At 39.8% G+C, this 24491-nt stretch overlaps 1 long non-coding RNA gene across 1 annotated transcript in view; it reads right to left on the bottom strand.

Moving 5' to 3' along the window:
- Positions 1-4223: 4223 nt before the first annotated feature.
- LOC138823296 (uncharacterized) overlaps positions 4224-24491 on the bottom strand; it is a 245193-nt gene continuing 224925 nt past the window's right edge. The window contains exons 3-4 of the long non-coding RNA XR_011370781.1: positions 5983-6143; positions 4224-4608 (exon numbers count right to left, since the gene is read on the bottom strand). This is a non-coding gene — a long non-coding RNA (uncharacterized lncRNA). The remainder of the gene's footprint in view (positions 4609-5982; positions 6144-24491) is intronic.

Raw genomic sequence — 24491 nt, forward strand, 5'->3', positions numbered from 1 at the left:
TGTAGACATGTTTCTACATAAATTTTAGAATCTCTGTGTTGGCTCACAAATTTCTTTATCACAGGTGGTTGACAAGATTCCAAAACCCCAAATGGACAGACAGATCAAATGTACACATGTGTTATAAAAGTAGTCTTTAATGTGGTATATATACACAATGGAATTCTATGCCTCCATCAGAAAGAATGACATTTCCCCATTTGTTAGGAAATGGAAAGGTTTGGAAAAAATTATATTAAGTGAAGTAAGCCAGGCCCAAAGAAGCATAGGTCCCATGGTTTCCCATATTTGCAATATCTAGTATAGGTATGAGTCAAGCGGAAAAGGTCAGATAATGTGATGTTAGGAAAATGAACCCTTAAATATGTATTTTAATGTTTTCGTTTCTTTCATGCATGTGTTTCTAACGCATTTATATGATTATTTCTTTGTTGCTTTGTATGTCCCTCCCCCACAGTGTAACCTCCGCTTTCACTATATTTGATGTCAGTATAACATGTGGAGGAGATGGGGACAAACAAGTCGTTTAAGGATTCAGGTGGACCTGTTGCAACAATGAGAAGTACAAAATGTCATGTCAAAACCAACTTTACAATGTCGGTGTGGGGGGGGGGAGGGGGGTATAATTGGGTGGGGGGAGGGGGGAGGCTGGGAAGGGAGGTGAAGGGTAAACAAAGAAGGAGGCTGCAATGCTTGGTAAGAAATGTATGCATTATCCTGCCCATGTAATTGTAGCCCCTCTCTACAGTATGTTCTCAAATAAAATAAAATAAAATTTAAAAAAAAAAGTAGTCTTTAGCACAATTTAGCTTGTGCTTAGCAGGTAGTAAGTAGTAGCGACTCCTAGCAGCTTAGAGAAAGTGGATTGTGTGTAAAGAGATAAAAAGAAATCAAAGGAGGCATTGCAGGATACTACAAGGCCTAGAAAAGACCCTATGTGAGAACCCCATCTGAAGCAAAGGAGATAAGGAAAGACTAAGATGTCTGAATCCCCCCTCGGTACCTTTCCACTGCTTCCATCTCCTCCCTGAAATGCTCCTGTCTCCAGAGTCTCTGAATGAATTCTGCTACTGTGGGGGTCACATGTTTCCTGTCACAGATCTCATTATTTCTCTTATAGCACACATGCTTAATTTATTATTTTCCCATTCCAATACTACTACAAGTACAACTCAGCACTCTGAGAAGTTCCATTCATCTCTTCTCTCATTGCATTTTCATTCTAGATTTCTCTTTACTTTTCCTTTATTCTTTCGCAGAAGACGATAAATAAATGAATAGATATGTGATCAAACAAATATTCCATTCTGCTAATAATCAATACAAAGTGCTACCATAGGGTTGTTTAGAAAAATTGTTTTATGATGGGAAGTTGGCAAACTCAGACACGCCGCAGGAAGTGCAAATGCTATACACATTTTGGAAAAAGGGTCGTAAGAAAATACAGAGAAAAATCTCCCCAAAGAGACAATCCATCGACCTTGCAATCTCATCTGTAAAATGCAATATGAAAGATGTCAACACAGAGGAAAGACTACTGCTCACAGACTGTGTTCATTGCAACACTGCTTACAGTAAGAAAAAAAACTAGAAATACCTTTAATGCTTAATTGAGTTACCTGTTTTATGACATCGTTCCTTCCTTCCCAATACATGAATGTACCTCTGTCTTAATGTCTGTATAAACTTTATAAGTAAATAAAATCAAAAGGCAAAGAAAAGTTAAGATAGACATGGGAGCAAAGTTAGTACTTCATTTATAAAATGTGTATCAATCTGAGGATAATTTCCATAACTGAAGATGAGACTTTATAACCAATGACATAATAATAGTAAGTTGTAGGACCCAGAGCCACACTCTCACAATCTACTCGGAAGACTGACTTTTTAACCATCTCCCTCTGTTGCTTCTCTGATAGTAGCCTTTCAAACTGTTCAATATTTAGAAAAATGATAGCTCAATTATGACTCAAGATGCCACGCCTTGGAAATACACATGTACAACTATGGCACTACTAATTTAAAAGTCTTCTAGAAAGTAATCTTTATCAAGAGCTGTATTGTTCAATAAATAAACATCACTTTTAAAATACCACTCTTTATAAGAGTTGGAAATTGAAAAGTTATAGCCCATTTATTTAGGAGTGAAAATAATGGTTGCTTTGCTTTTTTTAAATGATCTTTCATTTTTAGAGATAAACTCTGGTATATAAGTAATATGTGGGGTTTACTTCCAAACAATGAAAAATGGAGTTTGTGGATAAGGCAAGGTTAGCCATGAGGTTTTAAACTGGGTTGAAGCTGGGCATTGGGGCATTCATTGTACTATATTCTTCCCTTCTTTTGCATTGATTTGGCACCTTCCGTTCTAAAAAGCCTGAAAATTCATCAGAGATGCACATAAAGATTTTGTGTACAGGGCTGAGCACTGCATGGATGTGCAAAATAGTCAATGTTGGTAATGACAAAATACCCAACTGTCGTAAATTCATCTTATAGATTATAGTTTATCTATATATCCAAGAATTGTGCAGATGGTAAGAATTCATGCTTTCAAATGTTACTTGAGCCGGGCACCAGTGGCTCAAGCCTAGCTAATCAGGAGGCTGAGATCTGAGGATCATGGTTCAAAGCCAGCCCAGGCAGAAAAGTCTGTGAGACTCCTATCTCCAATAAACCACCAGAAAGCTGGAAGTAGTGCTGTGGCTCAAGTGGGTAGAGCACTAGCCTTGTGCTGAAGAGCTGAGGGACAGCACAGAGCCTAAAGTTCAAGCCCAATGACCGACAAAAAAAAAAAAAAGTTACTTGACAAAATTACAACAATAAATGGGAAATGTTTAGAAAAACTCTGAGTTGGAGCTCCAGTGGGGCAATCGGTTAGCGAGCGTACTTATAAGAAAAGCTCTGAAGTGGGGGGAGGATTGAGTGGGGGTGGGGAGGATGGGAAGGGATGGGAAAGGGAAACAAAGGAGGAGGCTACAATGCTTGATAAGAAATGTACCATTATCTTGCCCGTGTAATTGTAACCCCTCTGTACAGTATTTTCACAATAAAAAAAAAAAAGAAAAGAAAAAGAAAAACTCTGAGCTATACATAGTACAATCTAAGTTGGGGAAGATTTTTTTCCTTTAACCCGTAAGTTAGAAATAAGTGTACCAAGATATTAATAATATTAGCAGTGGGTATAAGTCATTAATTTTATTCTAATTTGTCTCATTTCCTAACACCTCTACTATGAAAGTGAATTATTTCTAGTCACTAAAATAATCGATGTTATTCAAACATTTATAAAGCAAAAACATTAAAAAGCAAAAAATAAGCCTTACTGTGTTTAGGGAATACATGACTACATGGGAAATGTTGGGGGAGTGGGGGAGAGTCACAGTTCAAGGGTTAAGGCCTTCATTGCATAAAGCAGATACTCGTTATCACTCAGGCTTACTGGGCTGGCAGCCACTCACCTGCTGGCTTGAAGCCCGGCTGGTATTTTGGGGTCAGGAGCCCAGGACTCAGTAAGATCCACCTTTCACTGGTCTGGTTAAATAACCTCAATACCCATTTGTGGCACATGTGAAAAAGATGGACACATGGGTAATGATAAAAAGAATTACAAGAAGAATTAAATGACTAAGCAGTCATGATACATAGAAGTGTGTTACACGTGAATTATACAGTCAAGTGGTTGGGTAAGACAGAAGAACAATTTGGCATGCACTTTTAAAGGAAGGAACTTCAGAAAGCAAGTCAGCAAACTGCCAGAAAGAACAAGGTGGATTCTGCGTAATTTTTTTGAATTCTCAATCCACAGTCTCTGTCTTCCATCTTCATTTCTATTCATCAGTATGTCGGATGGAACCGTACCAGGAGCTGGGTGAGTGGGCATGACTGATTGTCCTGTGACCGGAAGGGCCAGCACAGAAGAGCGGCTCGGTACGCGTGCTTGCCTCCGCCCTGCATCTCAGACAGTCTGAATAATTTCTTCACTGCCAGATTTATTCTCAAATTTAAAGTAGATGGGAAAAAAAACAACCTCATCCCAAATGTTTCCCTGGCCTTTGAACATGTGAACTCAGCAATTTTTTCCAAAGGTTTAATGGCAAAGAATGGCTTCAGAAAGTACATGGGCTTGCTAAAAAAGAAAAAGAAAATCTTCACACTTCCCCACCAAATCACAACTTCTCTTTATTTTACAGTGCCTTCACTCAATGCACTACATCCTTTGTGTGACATCAGCATCATTAGGCAGGTGTGTTAAACTCACCACTGTCTTTGTTCATGTCTAAGCTACAAGTCTGGTTTCCTCTTTTTTTTTTTTTTTTTTGGTCGGTCGTGGGGCTTGAATTCTGGGTTTGGATGCTGTCCCTCAGTTCTTCAGATCATGGCAAGCGTTTTACCTCTTGAGCCACAGTGTCACTTCCGGTTTTCTGATGGTTTATTGAAGAGTCTCACAGTTGTTCCTGCCTGGGCTGCCTTGGAACCACAATCTTCAGATCTCAGCCTACTGAGTAGCTAGTGGCTGTTTTCTTATTCAAATGAATTGGTCCAAAAAAAAAAAAAAAGAAGTCTCCAATAGCCTTTGTTTGCCCATCAGACATAACATTAACATTCCTGCATAATAATAATGTTGTTAACATTACAATAATAACATTATATTAACATCTAGACATATTATATAAACATAATAACAATAACACAATTGTCACCCTGAACTAGTTCATCCTCACACCACCCTCTCATGTGCCAGACCCCAGCTTTGTGACTGCCTGATGCTTGTCTACCCTTTAGACATTGGAGTTAAGGAGCAAGTTTCCCACAGAACCTGGAGCAGTGGCTTCTCTGTATGAGTCTATGTGCCAAACTATGGCTACAACACTCCAGTGAGCCAATCCATGCCTTTGTCTTCAGAGCTCCAGTCATTGTCTGTGCATCCAAGCTTCGGGCCGCAGTTCAATGGCTGCTACATTAGCACACTAGTGCTGATGTATACACACGAGTGCCACCCCCACAGCACATACATCTACAAATCCCCAGAGTCCCTAAACCATGACACCACAGGTATCTTATCACTAAAACCCCCAATAGCTCCCACTGTGTGCTGGACACCCACAATTTAGGTGCTGAAATCCCATTCATGATCACCAATGCTGACCTCAGTCTGCAGAGCTTCAAGGAAAATCTGTAACACCCGTATGTATTTAATCTCCTGCTTTATAAACACCCTTGTTAAATGGCAATCTTCAAGACATTTTTGTTTTATCTCTATCTTCCCTAAGAACTACTGTCCACTAGTGCATATTACAACTATCCATGTGTCTATTCTATTTTTGAGGTACTGGAGTTTGAATGCAGGGTTTTGTGTTTGCTAGGCCATGTGTCCAGCCCTTTTAGCTCTGGCTTTTTTTTTTTTTTTTTTTTTTTGATCAGGCCTCACTTTTTACCCTGGCCAATCTAGGTCCCAATTCGCCAATTTATGTATTTTATCATCCCCGGGGTGACAAAAGAACATACAACTGCACTCAGCTTTTTCCATTGAGTTTAGAGCATCATGAATATTTTTCCTGGGCTAGCCTCAAACTAAGACCCTCCCAATCTCTGCTAGCCGAGAAGCTAAGATTACAGGTGTGAGTCACTAGTGTCCCACCTTCACAAATTCGTAAAGAGAGAGGAAGTTTAACACACCTAGTTGTTGCTGTCTATCAACATCTGGATCACATGCAGCACAAACAAAGACCCTCCTCATCATAGGATGCTTTGACTTGGGATGTTTCAACTTTATGTTGGCACAAAAACTAGATGCATTCAGTCAAAACTGTACTTCATATTTCACCTTTCCCCAATGCTAGAAACAGGCAATTTAATAATGGTTTGCAATACTGGACAGTCACATGATCATTAACATTAATAATAGTGACTCCACAGTACACCAGGAGTCTAAGCTAAGATGGTTGTAGATGAGACATATTGAATACATGCTGAGCTTACCAGACTTCAACTTGAAGATGAGTTTTTTGAAATAGCCTTCTCTTTAAGTCCAGGGAGCAGCTGAAGATACTTATTTTTCTAAAAGTCTTCATGTTGTATAGTATCTTTTTATAAGTGGTTTCTTCAAATCTTATCTTGAATTTTTCAACACTCCCATTTTTCTGTAAGAAGCAAAAAAATGGCAAAAAATTAAAACAACTAACTATGCCTAGTCATTTAAGTAAAAATGAGGATTCAAGAACTCTAAAATAAGCATCCTTTTTGGTCACTTTGTGTGAGTTACAGGGGAAAAAACGAAATGGATATCTGAATCTGTAAATGAGTGAAAAATGCTCAGAAATATGCTTTATTTCATAATGCTCAGCATCTTTAGAAATCAAATTAATGAACACCTGTGCCATGGAAGATTTATATATTAAAGTTCATGCTGCAACTAGTTTCCCTACAATATCAATTTCAAATGACATCCTGAAGTTTTGTGCTACAGCATTCATCTCAGCATTTGTCAGAAGTCATTTCATTTCCTATAATTCATTTCATTTGTACTGTAGTATATTAGTTGGATACTTTATTGATCCTTGCTCCATCCAATTTTGGCTTTCACAAACTGACAGAAATAGGCTGGAAAGATAAGTATTGTAATTTACTCACTAGTCATGGTAATGGTATTAACAAAATTGTGGGTGGGTAGGCTGACATAATGATGGCAGTTGGAAAGAATACTGGATTCGGAATTAAAATGTAATGGGGTTTGGGGGGCATATTCACATCTGACCACATTCTTGTATTTCTAGTTAATTGCAAGTCGCATGAGCAAGGAATATAGTCCTCATTCATTCAGCAAATACTGAGTAACTACTGCAGCCCTGTCATTGGTCCATGCCACAGACACAGAAATAAAATGTCGGTAAATCTCTACCTTTCATTAGCTTACAGTACTTCCTTTTTCATCCAACAGTTGTACCAGCAGGATTCAATTTACCATGTCCGTTTCTGTGTACAATGTATCTTCATCAAAGTCACCTCTACTGTATCTTTCTTTAGAGACAACTCCATCCCTAAATTACCCAGGAACTTAATGGCTTTCCCTGTCCCAATATGAAACAAGTGATCTAGCTTTGATGCCCAGCTTCTATATCTACATCCAAGGGCTGATAGCACAAGCCTTTGTGTAACAGATGATGCTGACTCTGGTGCTGGGCTAATAATATTCATTCAGTTCCCGTATAACAACCAGGAGGATGTTAGAGAGGATAATCAAATCCACAAGAAAGCTTCCCATCATCTGAACTGCCCTTGGTCTCTCATCCTTCACCTCAAGGTGACATCCAGGAGGAATGTGCTTTGCTTGTGTCGATCTGGAACCACTTAAGGCCTTCGGGTCATTTTCATGTAGACATCTGTCTACTTATATCAATTTGGGGAAATACAGCAAAATATTAAAAGTAGCTCTCTTGAAGCAATGGGATTGAGTCATTTTTACTTGTAAACCTTTGTAATACCTTCCAGATTTTCTGTAGTTACAAGGTATCACTTAGTAATAAAAAGAAATGGCATGCATTATTTTTGAAAGATAAATGTATTGGTAAAAATTGAAAGCAATTCCCAGGTGTAACTTGAGTAACTCACAAAAAGAGGATTACTCACTGCCTCCTCCACTAATAGAGCATAACACATTGTTTTCCCAGACACATTACATGAATGATTCATTTCAAGAGTGTGTTGGTGAGCTTTCTGTCACAGGGTCAAAATCCCAGAGAAAATCAATGTGACGGACAGAAGGTTTGTATGTGACTTACAGGTCCAGAGACTTCAGTTCCTAATCACTTGTCCTTTTGCCTTTGGTCCGTAACCAGACAGGACACTGTGCTAGGAGTATGTGGTAGAAGGGGCTCTGTTTACTTAGGGCATGAAGAGAAGAAAGATTTCCCCGTTCCCAATATCCCCTTCGAGGACACACTGCCTCCATAACCAACTACTGACTAGGGCCTAAAAGTTGCAACAGCTCCACAGACTGCCTTTGGAGGACATTCAGGGCTAAAACCGTAGCAAAGAGCATGATTCTATTACATTTTACAAATATTCTGGCTAGAGAACTCTAAATCACTAGTTCTTTGTTCTATTTTGTTTGTTGTAATTCTTCAAAAAAAAAAGTTTTGCGTGGAGTTTTTAACTCTCACTTCCTGCATGGGGAACGAATTGAACATGGTTCATTCCTTCTCCCTATTTTAATCTTGCTATACTAAAATAAAGCCTTGCTAAAATACATCCATAAACCATCAAATAACTAAATACAAGTTTTCAAAGAAATAGGAAAAATAAGATTTCTGTTCATACAATATATGGCTTGGTTACTCCTACTTTACAAATCCTCCCTACTGCCCCAACCCCACGGAGTCCCCTCCCCCTTTGCCCAATGTAGTGTTACCAGCCACAGCTCAAATGAAACAAGCAAGCCTGGATCATCAGCCTTCAGAATTCCAGTGTAGAGTGTGCTCAAAAGAGAAAAGACTACTCATCATACAAAGTGGTTATGGAGAAATTAAGGCCAACCTAATGATAGGCCTCATCAAGACCCACATTGGCAAAACCACATTGTCCTCTAGAGAGATGCTTTCATACACTGCTGTTCCCCACCCTCTCAAAGAAAAAGATTAAAAGGGCAGGAAACAGGCCCCCATTCCACAAAACATAGCCAGTTTGCTTTCAGATGCTGAGTCATATCACACCATTTCGTGGACATGCTTCCCAGACACATGGGAATCTTTCAAGTATCAAATCAAGGTGGGTTTTCTTTTCATACATTTTTTTTCTACTGTCTTTAAGAAGTTGTACAAAGGAGTTGACATTGAAAAGCAGTCTATGAATCCACTGCATCTTGATCATGTGACTCTCAAGTTCTTAATTCTCTCAGATACAAAGACTTTCCCAAAACGTCCTTCATGGATTCAAGAGAGCATTGCAGGGTGGAAGATCTGTGTCACTCCTGCCAGGGGCTCCAAAAGCGCTACCTTATTGAAGATGGACAGATTCAATGGTGAATCTACCAATTCACAAAGGCATAGCAAGTCAATGAGTTGGGTAGAGTGCTTTGATATGGCAATGTTAAAAGTGTCTGATCTGAATGACAAGGTCACTGGTGTGGACAATGCACCACAGTGTGGACGAGCTATGCATGGCTGCAATAACAGAAGTTGACTCTTTCCCATAGAAATTTCTCTGACCAGCTATTTCCAGAGTAAATAAGTCTGTGAGGCTAGTATTGTCAAAAACATACTTCCCCAAGAAGACAAAATGTAACTGGTTCTCCAAGACTCAATGAAATGATCTGAAAACAAAGAAAGGTGAAGCTACAACTTACCTATCTACTCACTTTCCTCTATGATTCCAAACAGTGTACATTGGACTATTATTTTTGGATATGTTTGCTATTTCCTTTTATTCTACTTCAAATGCTAACATTCAAATACAAATATATATGTATATGTGTATATATAATGTATGTATATACAATCATATTTATATATGTGTGTATATGTAGCATATACATTTTTGTTGAGTCCTAACATTTGAAGTATAATACAAATCATATATATTCAATACTTGTGTTTGCTAATATATTATATACAGCACTTGATTTTTATCCTTAGCATCTTGTTATATATATGTATATATAACTATATTACTTATAAACTACATATGATATTGTGCTTATATAATAATACATACTATACACATGCAGTACTTAATATTTATCCCTATCACATTTCAAAGTGTGATTCTCTTTAACATATGATCTCTTTCATCTGATTATGACATTTCAAGTTTTTTATTGACTCTCTTAACTTTGTATCAAAAATTTGAAGAATGTGTCCTCTATCTTAATCCAAATTCCTGGTGAGTGTTTGGAACAGAACATGGGCAACCATAAAGCCATAATACTTACCAGATTAACAACTTCTGGATTTGGATGTTCAGTAAGAAGCTCGAGCTGGTACTATTATGATTCAGCCTTTAATTTCCCATCTGTGATAGTGTATGTTTTCTTTTGTTTATACATATACCAAGGAAATAGACAGTGTAAAACTCATTAAAATAAAATTGAGCTCTACTTTAAAAGAGATTACAATTAAATCTATATGTTTTAAATGGGCAAACACTTTCCCCAATGTATTTACCTCCTGACCTGAAACTTCAACGTGAACACGTAGAATTTGTTCTGTCCCATTAATAGGTATTAGAGGAAGTAATTCTTCCTCATCTCTGTTTCTTCCATTATGACTTGCCTACTGCTTCATCTATAATACTGTAGAATTCACTTCTTCCCTTTTTTAGGTCTAACTGCCAAAACAGTTAGTCACCTTCAAAAATCCAGTGGTCACCCAACTAAATGGATGGGCTACAAAATTATGTGTCACACTCAGGCCTTGGTTTGGATCAGCGAATCCCCCCTTGGATGAAGAGTTAATTGGCTCATAGTATCTCCTAGGATAGGCAGTGATATCACCATTAATATTCTGTCGACATCTCAGCTGCTAATACTGTTAAGACTTGAAGTCCAACAATGTCTCCATTAAATACAGGAATGATTGCTTACCTGTAAGAGCAGGCTCAGTCAGCCATGGGGTTTGGAGAAATGAATGAAATGTGCATTCCTGATCATCACGCGTATCTACCAGTCCCTGTGGGGGTACGAATCAAGGCTCTGCCCAGCTAAGACCATCCTTTTGCCCAGTTCCCTTCTCTTCAGTCTATTCTTTCTCCCCTGCAAACACTTTCAGTACCTCCCCACACAAAAGTCTTCATTTTGCCTGCTTGTTTTTTGTTCTCACAATAGAATTCACTACTAGTGCACCTGACCAATGTATCATCCACACAGCATACGTTTCCTATCCTAAGATACAGAACACATTATTTTAGAGGGAAAAAAATAGCCAGTGGCTAAAGGAAGGCCTTTTATTATGTCTTGGCAAGTTTCCATTTAACCCCAAGGATTCTTCTTCTAAAAGCCTCAGGAGCAAAACCTTGAGTTTTCACACCAGAATACGAGTCATACACACAAAACAAGCTCAGCGACTCATCACACTTGACAGAAGATATTTTGCGATCTAGTGAATAGAGAAAATTGTATGGAACTCTAGACCCAACACACTGAGGGACACACCTCAGAAAAGTAAAGCAAAAACAATGAAAACTACAAAAAGGCAAGTCAGAGCAATGAAATCAAGGAGTCTGTTCTTTAGTAAATGGAAGCTGGACAGTGAAGCAGAGCAAGCTCTAGTGGGAGACTATCATAGACAGCCAGAGAAAGATACAGAAATGCTGCGAGCACTTAGAACCATGAATCAAGTAACAATCTCAGCCAAAAATTCCATCCCTCCTCCTAAGGCTAAAAACTAGTGTGGGAGAGACCCCTAGTGTCCAAGTGTGTGAATGCTATTCATTCAAAGGCTCATTCAGCCTTTGCTCCTGAACTCCAGACCCAGAGAAAAGTGTCTCTCCATGGAATGGGAAATTCTTACCTGTTTCTGTACAAAGGGTACACACATCACTGTGTCTGCATTCAAAGCCTTCAGCTACTACATCAACCCATTCCACTTCATAGCTTTCCCGCATTTTTTTAGATAAAGGGAAACTGAATTCAAAAGAGGAAATGGGTGTTTTCCAGACAAGAAAACACAATACTAGAACACCGAATATCTGTCTTCATTCATCCTGAGCTCTTCCTGGTAAAAAAACCAGACCTTTCCCCAAACTAGAATACCAAAACTGGTCTAGGAGAAAGAAGAATAATAACAATAAACTCTGAAAAGCAGTATGGAGGTTCCTCAAAAGACTTCACATAGAGCTCCCCTATGACCCAGCAATCCCACTTTTGGGCATTTACCCAAATGTTTACAAACAAGACTATACTAAAGCTACCAGCACAACCATGTTTATTGCAGCATTATTTACCATAGCTAAGAGATGGAACCAACCCAGATGCCCCTCAGTAGATGAATGGATCAATAATTCTATGCTTCCATCAGAAAGAATGGCATTGCCCCATTTGTAAGGAAATGGAAAGACTTGGAAAAATTATACTAAGTGAAGTAAGCCAGACCCAAAGAAACATAGGTCCCATGGTTTCCCTTATCTGCAATAATTAGTATATGTCTAGGATAATCTTAGTAGATGAGGAGAATAGCTCAATAGCTAAGTACATATGACCATATAAGAGAATGCTGGAAGGGAAAAAACAAACTGTTTAAATAGGGATACAAGTGGATCTATTGCAACAATGAGATGTACAGGCGTTATGTCAAAAAACAAACTTTACAACTTTGGCAAGGGGGGGTGAGTGGGGAGGTGGAGCGTGGAGGAGATGGGAAGGGATGGGAAGGGGAAACAAAGGAGGAGACACAATGCTTGATAAGAAATGTACTCATTACCGTGACCATGTAATTGTAACCCCTCTGGACAGTATTTTCACAATAAAAAAAAAGATGATGCTAAGCAAAATGAACTCCAAGAAATGAACACAAGAGGTTTGTCTTTGCTATTTTTAATGTACTGTGTGATTTTTTTGTTTCTTTTGTGTGTTCTTCCTCCTATGGTATACCCTCTGTTGTCACTGTATTTGATTTTGGTACCCTAGTATTGTATGTACATTTATCTGAATTAGGGAAGGGAAGGGGAACAACTAAATGGTGAGACAAAGGACAAGGAGGAACCAATGCAACAGCCATATACACAAGACAACATGATGGAAATGATCTGTACAACTTGGAGGTGGGGGAAGGGAGAATAGGAGAAAAACAAGGGAAGGGATAAAAAGTTTGACAAGAAATGTACTTATTACCTTACTTACCTAACTGTAACCCCTCTGTATATCACCTTGACAATAAAAAAATTAAAAAGTAAAACATAAATGATAATAAAAAATTAGTCATACTTATATAAAATATGTTTGAATTTCCTGCCTTAGCTCACCATCCGCAGTCATTATAATTATATTACCAGGCAGAAAGCCTCAGAATTGCAGTGTCATTACTAAATGTTTCTAGAAACTTAAACCGTGGTATTTGTAGCCATCTCCTAAGTTCTGGGTACTTGGCACCTCCCTCTATAATAGCATTATTTTCAACACAATGAAAAAGTTGAGAAGCTCCTCGAACAAAGAAGGCATAGGGTCAAAGGTTTTCCTTCTGCACAGCCACAAACATTATCTAATAGTCATTGTCTTGTATGCACTACACAGAGATGGAAGATGTGACAAGCATTATTGCTAGCTGTCACTTACAGCAGCCCTGCGGTGTGGGCATGATTATCCAGAAATTCTACTCAGAGCAAGTGACTAATTTACCCAGACACACGTCTGATAAAGGGTTTAAAATGTCACACACAGAGAAAATTGAAATGAAGTCACGAAATTCTGTAGCCCAGAGTAACCTGGGGCACACTCCTATGGTGGCTGTGGGTATTTGGATCTAGTACTTCGATTTCTGCAGACTCCCTAACCCACAAAGATAATAAATAACCTCAAGGGGAAAAAAAACAGATTCCTTGAAAAACATTTGAGGAGCACTAAGTCCAAACAACCACAAGTCATTCCCAGAGAGATTAACCCCACTAAGCTCTGCCCTCTTCTTTCTCTTTGAAGACTTTCCTGCGTATCCCCTCATTTTCTCCATGACCCAGTTCTACTCTATCTGTAACCCAATTGCCAGTTCCAATGTCAACGAAAGAAGTCATTTATTTAAGATGCACCAAGCACTGGCAAAGGAAGTCGTTTGAAAGGGAAGTACCAGCTATTGACATGAGGCACCCTGTATGTATGTTCTAGATGGTGTGACAGATTTGCTCAGGGTAATGGTTGGAATAGGTGGATTGAAGCCAGGAAAGGCATCGAGGATAAGTCTAGCAGAGGTAGGAAAACTCTGAGCTCCGTGATGCTGCATGTATTCTTGGCTCCTGTAAAGCATTTTCCTGGATCATGTCCTGATTCATCATCTCCTCATTTAATCACCCCCCATCTAGTTTTTGTATGAACTATTCCTGTACAACAAATTGGCTCAGTTAAGTCACACTCCATCAGCTCTAACATACATTCGACTGGCTCGAATCTCAGTGTTCCACCTTACACTATTCAAAGTGGACAGCTGCTATGAATAAGTGCTAGTGTGCTACAGGGGTTTCACATAAACAGCAGAGAAGAAAAAAACACACAAAAAACAAATTGAAAGTCATCTATCACAAGGCAAGTCACAAACAGAACCACCTTGCAAGGCGGATGCTGATATAACACATCATCATCATCAACCACTGACCCATGCCTCCATGATGCTTTCCTGAATAAAACCAGAACAAATTCCCAGTGCTCTTTCTTATAATTGTATAGCATAAAATAGTTAGCACAGAACAGCTACCAGCCAAGTCTACCAAGACAAACCTGGAAATGAATGCAATGTGCTGATGAAATGATTCCTGCCAGCACCCACCCATGCAGCAAGCACCACAACGAAACCCGAAAACCTGCTGAGTCAGGGTCTTTTCCTATGGTTCAGTAAATGCCATTGCTGTGTGGAGGAAGCTGTTCACGTGGATTAATGCCATGTTTCTGCTTATCTTCATGGAAACTCCCTAAGGAGACTGGAATAAAATACAAATAAACTGTCTTGGGTTATTTTTTTAATTCTGTAACTAAAAATAAAACCAAAATACGTATTTTTGTCTTCCAAAAGTCGTGAAACTATATCCCTTTTACATACTGTATGCTGTAACTTAGTATTTTCCCCAAGCCATTTCTCAAGGCAGAATCTATAAGGAGGCAATCTAAAAGATACTTTGTCTTGGCCTTGTGAATCTAAAATTGGGACTCACATTTTGCCTCTGGGTCCTTTGATCCAAGCCATTCTCTGCAATCATCACTTTACTATCCCCCTGGATTCCAGGGAGAATCTGGTTCACAATTCAATTACTTGGGATAGAAGGCGACCTGCCCCTCAGATAAGCAATGCTGTCTCTGATCATCTTAGACCAAGCATCCAAAAGCTCAGGAGACTACCTGCCAGCAACAGGCTTCTGTCCCATTCCTACGGTAAAGTGACGACAACTTCTCAGGCCGTATGCTGACCAGAACTGCTTTCACTATGTATACTTTTACTTTAATTTTTCCATTGTCCCACACTCCTGCCATGAGGTGCTGACTTCTCCAAAGCAAAGGAGCCTCGGGATCTTGCACTGAAACCTCTAAAACCATGCAAAACAAAGCTTTTGTCTTTATAAGATAATCTCTGATATTTACAGAAGCTGGCCCACATATCTATAAATCTCAGTGTAGCATCAAAGAAAGTTAGATCTCTACTCTGAGAGTCTTCTATTTTTTAATCAGTCACAGAATACTGACAGCCAGATAGAACAACAACATTAAAAGTTTTTACAGGTAGAAAATAACACCAGTCTTCCAAATTGGAACCCATCTTTACTACATCAGCCATATGTAGAAAGGCCTGGTTTGAGTGTGGAGAAATCTCTGAAATAGCTCGGTACTCCATGTCTACACAACCAGGCCCACAGAGGAGAAGAGAGTCAGGTTGTACAGAAAAGGCTGCCTGGCAGGTTCTATGTGCTCACCTTATCATCCAGTCTGGTGCCCACCTGCATAGAAGAAGCATTGACTGAGACCACTCAGAACCACAGTGCCAGGGAGCTGCTGAGAAGTTCTCAGGGATAAGCTCCCCAAGTCTTGGGCCCAGAGTGGAGAAGCAAAGGCTCAGCAGACCTGCAGAGCAAATGGAAGACTCCTGGAGGGCCTCAGTATTCCCACTGCCATCCTGTCATGTCATGGAAAGTTGAATACTTCTTGTCTACATGGAATTGGACTTTTACTTCTATTTGGGACATACCTGTGAGGGAGAGCAAACCTCCATCACCAGAAGACATTTTTCAAAAATGTTTAAAGGAGAGGACCATCACTGGATATAAACTGTACAGGGAGCAGCAATTAATAAAAAAAGGATTTATTACGGAAGTATCCTGAAGAATCACTAAAGAACAAGTCAGATGGAGGACAAGAAGCAGATAGTATCAGAAACAAAACTATTCAAGGATCTCATCCCCAGAATCAACCTTGGGAGAATTCAATTTCCAAGTTTCATTCTCACATCTCTCCAATAAAAATATAAGCCCAAGATTGAGTCTAATTGAAATCTTTGATCGCAAATCTTGATTTATAGATAATGTTAATCCGTTTTCTGTCACCATAACAAATATTTAAGATACCTTACAATGTGGCTCCATTTTAGTCTCAGCCCCTGTTTCTCTGGGCTCCTGGTAGCCACTGATCCCTTTTTGACACTCTGACTCAAGTTGTGATAGAATTCTCTTCTTGCAAGAAAACTTGAAAGGAAGAGTATTGAAGTTGCTTCCCGCCTAAACTTCAACAACCAAGAAAGCCCCGTGTTGGTTACTGCCCTGTATAGCACTGATTCATTTTATAAATAGGCATATATATCGGTAACCGATTCTCTTGAATAAAAAAAATCATGGACTATCCATACCAGCTGTCTTTTTTTTCTTTTATACAACATTGATTAATATTACAAACAGGCATGATTGACCAGGGGCTGATGCTACAGATAACAGAAAGAAATCTAATTTTCAAAATACTTCTGTGGTTTTCTTTAATCTAATACTCATAGTTTCCTGACATCTTTTGAAGCCAAGAACCTGAGCCGATTCTACAAAGCGGAAGGCATGTGCCAACATAGTCGTTGAGAGCAGCTGTCGAGTCCCAAGGTGTGTGGAGGTGTGCGGATGAACATGCTCCAAGCATTTTGACAGAAGCCATAACACCATGGTGATTTGCACTTCGTGGGGGATATATTCCCGCATATGCTCATATGCCACTTTCTCTTGAAGTTATTATCAGAAATCAAAATAACTGGATTCGCATCCCAAATAATAAAGATGCAACCTCTTTAGAGAATGAAGCAGATTTATGACAAACCGTGGCCAGAAGTTACAATCCATGGAATAGTGAGGCATCACTTTGTATGCAACAGCAATGTGATGGACTCTTTTCTCCGAAGTAATGTCACTTTGTAACAGAACTGTATGGCCACTGATTTCTAGGATGCATCATTTCATCCTCTCTGATATCTGTTTTTTTTCCACTCTTTGCTGTTTTATGCCAAATCAAAGTGAGAGTCTGTGGTACTGAGGAAATGACTGTCCAGTCAAAACCAGATCAGATTTTTTTGGCCTAACCAATCTCCTGACTGTACAGAACAAAAATGAACATGCAGCTATGCAGGCATTCTATCCCAGAACACTTAGATGCTCCAATACATTTACATGCTTAGACGCTATTATCACTAGCTGTCTATTTTTGGTCAAAGTATTTCACTTCACCTAAGTCTTAGTGTCCCCTTCTGCAAGAGTATCTATATCTACATCTATGAATTAACCATTTAAAGCATTTAGCATAGTGCTTGTCAAAGAGTAAGCACTCTATAAATATAAGCTATTATGTCATTACATTATAATAACTACCCAATAAGAATTACAAAGCCCATAGATCAGGCCTAACAGAGTGATTTTCACATTATAAATGCAGCCAATAACAAGAAGAACCTGGGAGGAATAATTTCCTACTTTAAACTTCTCTGGGATAAGTGAGAATTGTAAGACCAATTTTATATAGATTCTACCACAAAATTCTCTAAGCAAGGCAGTGAAGTTCACCTTATGTACTGCAATTCAGTATTTGTGCTGATTACATTGGACAAGACAGATAATGGATATAATAAAATAAAAAGCCAGGACTCATAGAAGTAGTAATATTCTCAGCAAGGAATTTTATTTTAACCATTCATTTGAAATGATAAAAAGTTCAAACTTCACTAGCTATAAAAAAATGAAAACCATAGGTAAAGGGACTTTATCCTTCCTGTTAAACTTAGCTTCGAATGGAAAATTCACACGAGAGTTTGACCACATACTGAAAAGTAAAAAGTCACATAGCAGATTGTATTTTCCAAAGACTGATTCGGTGATATTTCCCATCCTTTATACTCTTCTGCAATGTAACTTTCCCCTATTAAGAGATGTTTAATTTTCCACCCTACTGAATTTAAATGTGCCCTGTGATTGTTTTGATTAACTGAATGCAGGAAAAGTAATTCTATGCCAATTGCAGATGTAATCATTAAGTGGCCTGACAGCTGTCATGCATTTAAACACACACAAAAAAAGACTAAGCCAAATGGAGAAGCCATGTGTTACCGTCCATCCCATAGTCCCAGTAGGCCTCCCTGCCCACAGCTGCCAGCCACCCAACAGCCATCCTAGATGACCAACCTATCATGAGAAAACTAGATGAGAAAAATAGAGGGGCATGATTCTACCTTTCCACATTGTCAGAAGTTATTGAATAACCATCAGTTCACCAGCCACAAAAATGTGATTGGCTTGAATTTGCCAAGTACTGCTGATTTCACTAGCAAGGTCTATTAACACTGCTAAATTATTTTATGGGATCATACTTAATCATAATTGATATCAACATGCATATATAATATACATACATATACTTTTCATCATGATGTATGAGTTATAGAATGTCTACAAACAGGGCTTAAGCAACTGCAGAGTTCAAAGGGCTTTAGGGAGGGCAAGAGCAGGGAGCAGATGATACAGATGTTCTGAGAGCCACTTGAGTGGTTAGGTAACAGAATTGTAGGAGGTCAGGGCTGGCTCCCAGCACACAGCTGGTTCCTGACTCAGTCTTGCATTCTCAGAGGTGATAGTATCCTGGTGGCTGCTTTTCTATATAGGGGATTGAAAGTGTGTCTATTAATTTGAAACCCCCAACTACCTGGGAGCAATAAACTTCTATTATGTTTAAACTTTCCAGGTTGCAGTCCTTTTAATAGCAGATCAAGCAAACTAAAGAAATAATTGATAAGATAAACTTATCTTTGAAGTATTTGAAACTACAAATCATGAATGTATGAAGCCAAGTGTTTTAAACCTTGGCTCTTCCCACTAATTGCCTCAGATGTTTCCTTACTTAGTAATTAAATGGTTTGATTTTAATATCCTCTTAAGATGGAATGGGGGTGGAGAGGATCAAATGCTACAGAAGCTAGCCAAGGGTGGCAGAATTTGATATAGCTATGTCTGATGATACATGAACTTCACTTTCTTAAATATTCATATGCTAAAATGTAGAGGTTTATTGTTGCGGCCTTACTTGCCTTTCAATTTTATTTCATCAAAATGAGAGAATAACACAAATAGAGAGAAAGAACAAAAAAGAAAGAAAATTCCAAACAGCAGGAAACAAACTGTCTAGTGAACTTCCTGTTATCACTTGAGTCTGAATAATTCTCTGAAACTGAAATATTGATGAATATTGAAGTTCATTCCAATTATGGACTAAATATTTATGTTCTCTCAAAATTGAGAGAGAGAGAGAGCAAAACATCTCTGATTTGGAGTCAGAATATTCCATTCCTCTCTTAATCTTACCTTGCATGAATAATTCCAATTCCTCTCTTAATCTTACCTTGCATGCATTAGAATTTTTTTATTTTTTTATTTTTTTATTGTGAAAAAACCCTACAAAGGGGTTACAATTACATGGGCAAGATAATGAGTACATTTCTTATCAAGCATTGTAGCCTCCTCCTTTGTTTCCCCTTCCCATCCCTTCCCATCCTCCCCCCACCCCCCCACCCAATCCTCCCCGCCCCTGGCGCCCCCCTCACCACAGTTGTGAAGTTCATTTTCGACATAATGACCCAGAAATGAACCTACAGACCTATAGCCATCTAATCTTCGATAAGGGAGCTAAAAAAAATAGGATGGAACAAAGACAGCCTCTTCAGTAAATGATGCAGGCAAAACTGGTTAATCACTTGTAGAAAACTAAAGCTAGTTCCTTATATATCACCCTGCACCAGTATCAACTCCAAATGGATCAAAGACCTCAGAGTTAAAACAGACACTCTGAAAACATTACAGGATGGAATAGGAGAAACCTTAGGTCTCCTTGGCACAGACCAAAATTTTCTTAATAGAGACCCTGAAACACAACAAATCAAAGAAAGGTTAGACAAATGGGATTGCATAAACTTGCAGGGCTTCTGCATGGCAAAGGACATAGCTAGCAAGATCAATAGAAAACCCACGGATTGGGAGAAGATCTTCACTAGCCATACAACAGACAAGGGTCTCATATCTAAAATATACTTGGAACTCAAAAAATTAAATCCCCCAACAACAAATCCTCAAAGAAACAACTGCTCAATAAATAAGTGGGCTAAAGACTTAAAGAGAAACTTCTCTGAAGAGGAAAGAAGGATGGCCAATAGACACATAAAGAAATGCTCAACCTCCCTAGCCATAAAAGAAATGGAAATCAAAACAACATTGAGATACCACCTCACCCCAGTTAGAACAGATAAAAATCAAGAACTCTAATAACAACAGATGCTGGAGGGGATGTGGACAGAAGGGAACCTTACTGCATTGTTGGTGGAAGTGTAAACTTGTTCAACCACTTTAGAAAGTAGTATGAAGGTTCCTCAAAAGACTCCACATAGAGCTCCCCTATGACCCAGCAATCCCACTTTTGGGAATTTTCCAAATGTTTACAAACAAGACCACACTAAAGCTACCAGCACGACTATGTTTATTGCAGCATTATTTACTATAGCTAGGACATATATGGAACCAACCCAGATGCCCCTCAGTAGATGAATGGATCAAGAAAATGGGGTATATATACACAATGGAATTCTATGCCTCCATCAGAAAGAATGAGATTGCCCCACTTGTTAGGAAATGGAAAGGCTTGGAAAAAATTATATTAAGTGAAGTAAGCCAGGCCCAAAGAAACATAGGTCCCATGGTTTCCCTTATTTGCAATATCTAGTATATGTCTGAGTCAAGCAGAAAAGGTCAGATAAGGTGATGTGAGGGAAATTAACCCTAAGATATATATTCAAATGTGTTTTTTTCTTTCATGGGATTGTTTCTAACACATTTATAAGATTATTTCTTTGTTGCTTTGTATGTCCTTCCCCCACAGTATAACCCCTGCTTTCACTATATTTGATGTCGGTATAATTTGTGGAGGGGAAGGGGAAAAACAAGTCGTTTAAATAAGGATACAGGTGGACACGTTGCAACAATGAGAAGTACCATTTGTTATGTCAAAAACGAACTTTACAACTTTGGTGGGGAGAGCGGGAGGATTGGGTGAGGGGGTGGGGAAGGATGGGAAGGGATGGGAAGGGGAAACAAAGGAGGAGGCTACAATGCTTGATTAGAAATGTACTCATTATCTTGTCCATGTAATTGTAACCCCTCTGTACAGTATTTTCACAATAAAAAAAACTGTGTTGAAATCCTAGCTACTCAGGAGGCTCAGATCTGAGGATCGTGATCCAAAGCCAGTCTGGGTGGGAGAGTCCTGTAAGACTCCTATCTCCAATTAACCCCAGAAAACCAAAAGTGGTGCTGTGGCTCAAAGTGGTAGAGTGCTAGACTTGAGCTGAAGAACTCAAGGACAGCACCCAGGCCCAGAGTTTAGGCCCCATAACCAAAAAAAAAAAATAGGAGAGAAATATTTGATGTTTCAGCTTCTTTTATGAATTGAATTTCATACATTCTCAAAATAACTTCCTAACTTGAAACCTGTAAATGCTAAGAGGGGGGAGGGAGAGGAAGAGACTACCAGAAAATAATATCTCCAAGTATGAGATTTTTTTTTCATTTTGGACTAAAGAAGATTATGATCAGGATATACAATATAGTAAATCATAGATGCACAGAGAGAGAGAGAGAGAGAGAGAGAGAGAGAGAGAGAGAGAGAGAGAGAGAGAGAGAGAGAGAGAAGAAGAAGAAGAAGAAGAAGAAGAAGAAGAAGAAGAAGAAGAAGAAGAAGAAGAAGAAGAAGAAGAAGAAGAAGAAGAAGAAGAAGAAGAAGGGAAGATTTATTCACAAAAAGAAGATATTCACATCAGCTCCTTGAGCACAAAACCCACTGGTGGTGGAGACCTGAGATGAGAGCTGGTGCCAGCTCACGGTGAAGTTGCCATTGCTGGACCGGCATGCTTTGTGCAGGGCACCACATCTGAATGGTTGAGGTCTCAGAGAGAAGCGGGCATGCATTCTCCATAACTTTCTACCCCTGATTTTTGTCTGCTGATATGTACATCATTTTGTGTGCATGTAGTCATATTGGGCCTCACACTTTCTAGCTAGCCACTCTATCACTGACAAACTTCCAGCACTTTTTTACGCTGGTTCTTTTTGAGCTAGAATCTAGATGTGAAACTGAACTGTGATCCTCCTGTTTTATCCCTTCCTACAATAGCTAGGTTGAGAGGCACATACCAACACCATTCCCAGCTTCTTGTGTTGACATGGAGTCTTATAGACTTTTCCAACCTAGGTTGATTTAGAACCACAATCCTCTCAATCTCTGCCCCCCAAGAAAGATTACAGATGTAATACACCCGCATCCAGAACAAACTTGCATTTTGAGATCAGCAACTTATACAAGCCCCAACCACCAATCCGATTCTAATCGAGTATAGGGACTTTAAAGAGTCGTGAAGGTTCAGTTAGGACATCTGGGTGGTAAACTGACTCAATATAACTGGTATCCCTAATATTTAAGGTAATCTTAGTTATAAGGGAGGAGGGGTTGCACCATTTCCTCCTCAGGTTCAAAGAGAATTGGTTGCCCTTCCTAAGTGTTCAGCCCAAATAAAAACTGCTGGACTGTTGAGCTCATCTTTGTGCTCTTTTCTTTTCTTACACTTTCGATGTAGGTTCCCAGAGACTATTATATGAGTACACACAAAGAAGACAGCCCTCAGCAAACCAAGAAGACAGGTGTGGAGAAAGTGGCCTGCCATGGTCTTGATCTTGGATGGAAAGGCTTCACCACTGCAAGAAAACCAATCTCCCTCCGTGAGGCACTGAGTGGTATTTTGTGATGGCAGCCCAAGGAGACAACTTCCACTAAGTGTGGAGCTAACTTGTCACGTAACAACACATGATGTATTTTCTCACTCCATCTCAAACTAAATGCACACATTTCCCACTCACTCCTTTCACTACTCAAAACTAGCTCAACAGTTTAGCCCTGAAATACACCAATGAGATGTGGGAGCACACTTCCTCAGAAGAAACTTGATATTCAGCGGCTTGATTCCCTGACAGATTACAGAGAAGTCTTTCCCTGACTGACTTCTAAGCTTTCAGGAAAAGTAATAGATGGCAATTAAGCAGTGTATGGCCTTGTTTGATGTGTGTGTGTGTGTGTGTGTGTGTGTGTGTGTGTGTGTGTGTGTGTGTGTGTGTGTGAGCGCGCTAGAGTTTGAACTTAGGACCCTAGACACTGTCACCTCTAGTTTCTGTGGTCAAAGCTGAGCTTTATCACTTGAGCCATTGCTCCACTTCTAGTTTCTTTAATTTTAGAATGTCACCATGACTAAGATCACAAAAGGAAGTGGGGAGGGAAAAGAGAAAAGAAACATAGGTTTCTAACCCAATTGAAAACTTGTCATTAAATATACTCTGCCTCTCGTCTGCTTTCCTTAGCAGCCTGCTACAGACATTTCATTATGTGAAATCTCCGACCTCTTGCTCTTCACGGGCAGGGAGCTGTCCCAGTTATCTTTTAAAATTCGTTGCTGTTATTTGCAGAGAGTAAGGATTCAATAAATGTTTAGAGAAGCGATCTGCCCCGCCCCTCCCTCCAGTTCTGTCCGCAGGCAGTCCTAAACCAAGGCTTTAAAGAGGCAGCCCTGAGCCCTGCTTCCTGGGAGGACCACTCAGACTGCCTCCAGACAAGCCCAAGGTAGCAATCAATTTTGCCTTCAAGTTGCAGGCTGATTGGTAAGTTCCTCCCCACTTAACCCTCCCCGACCCATTCCCAGGTGGTGATCATCTGCCTTGTATTTTCTAACCACAACCCTTCCCCCCACCCCACCCCACCCCATCCCTGGGCCCCACTGACATCCCTACCTGGCCTGAATCCTCACCCCAACCTTACAAACCAGGCAACAGCCCAACCTATGGAGAGCATAGGAAATGCATAGGAAATAGGAAATGCGGCAAGCTGTTTCAAGTGTTGGACCCTGAATCTAGGATTGTGGTGTCCTTAGATCTCTTTCATTTTGGGGCTCTCTAAACCCAGAGAACGCAAGGCGCTGGTGGTTCACACCCGTGGGTAGAAAAACCCATGCGCCTTTTATCTCCAGTTAAGGGGGGCGGTCCGGGGGCAAGGTCCTGGAATGCCCGGATCCGGGACTGCAGGCGGGTCGCACTCCGCCCTGCCGTTCTCTGCCAAGCTGCCCTGCTCTGCCATGCCCTGGCGCCCCGAGCTTTGACCCGGGACGTGGAAGCGCCGACTGCCCTAGGCCGGGGCATGGGTGGGAGCGGGGCGGAGCGGAGGCGTCGCGGGCTCCGGGCGCGGGCTCGGCCGGCCCGCCCCTCCCGCCCCT

The sequence above is a fragment of the Dipodomys merriami genome, unplaced genomic scaffold (genome assembly GCF_024711535.1).
Source record: "Dipodomys merriami isolate MVZ:Mamm:240054 unplaced genomic scaffold, mDipMer1.0.p SCAF_12, whole genome shotgun sequence".
NCBI classification, from domain to species: Eukaryota; Metazoa; Chordata; class Mammalia; order Rodentia; family Heteromyidae; genus Dipodomys; species Dipodomys merriami.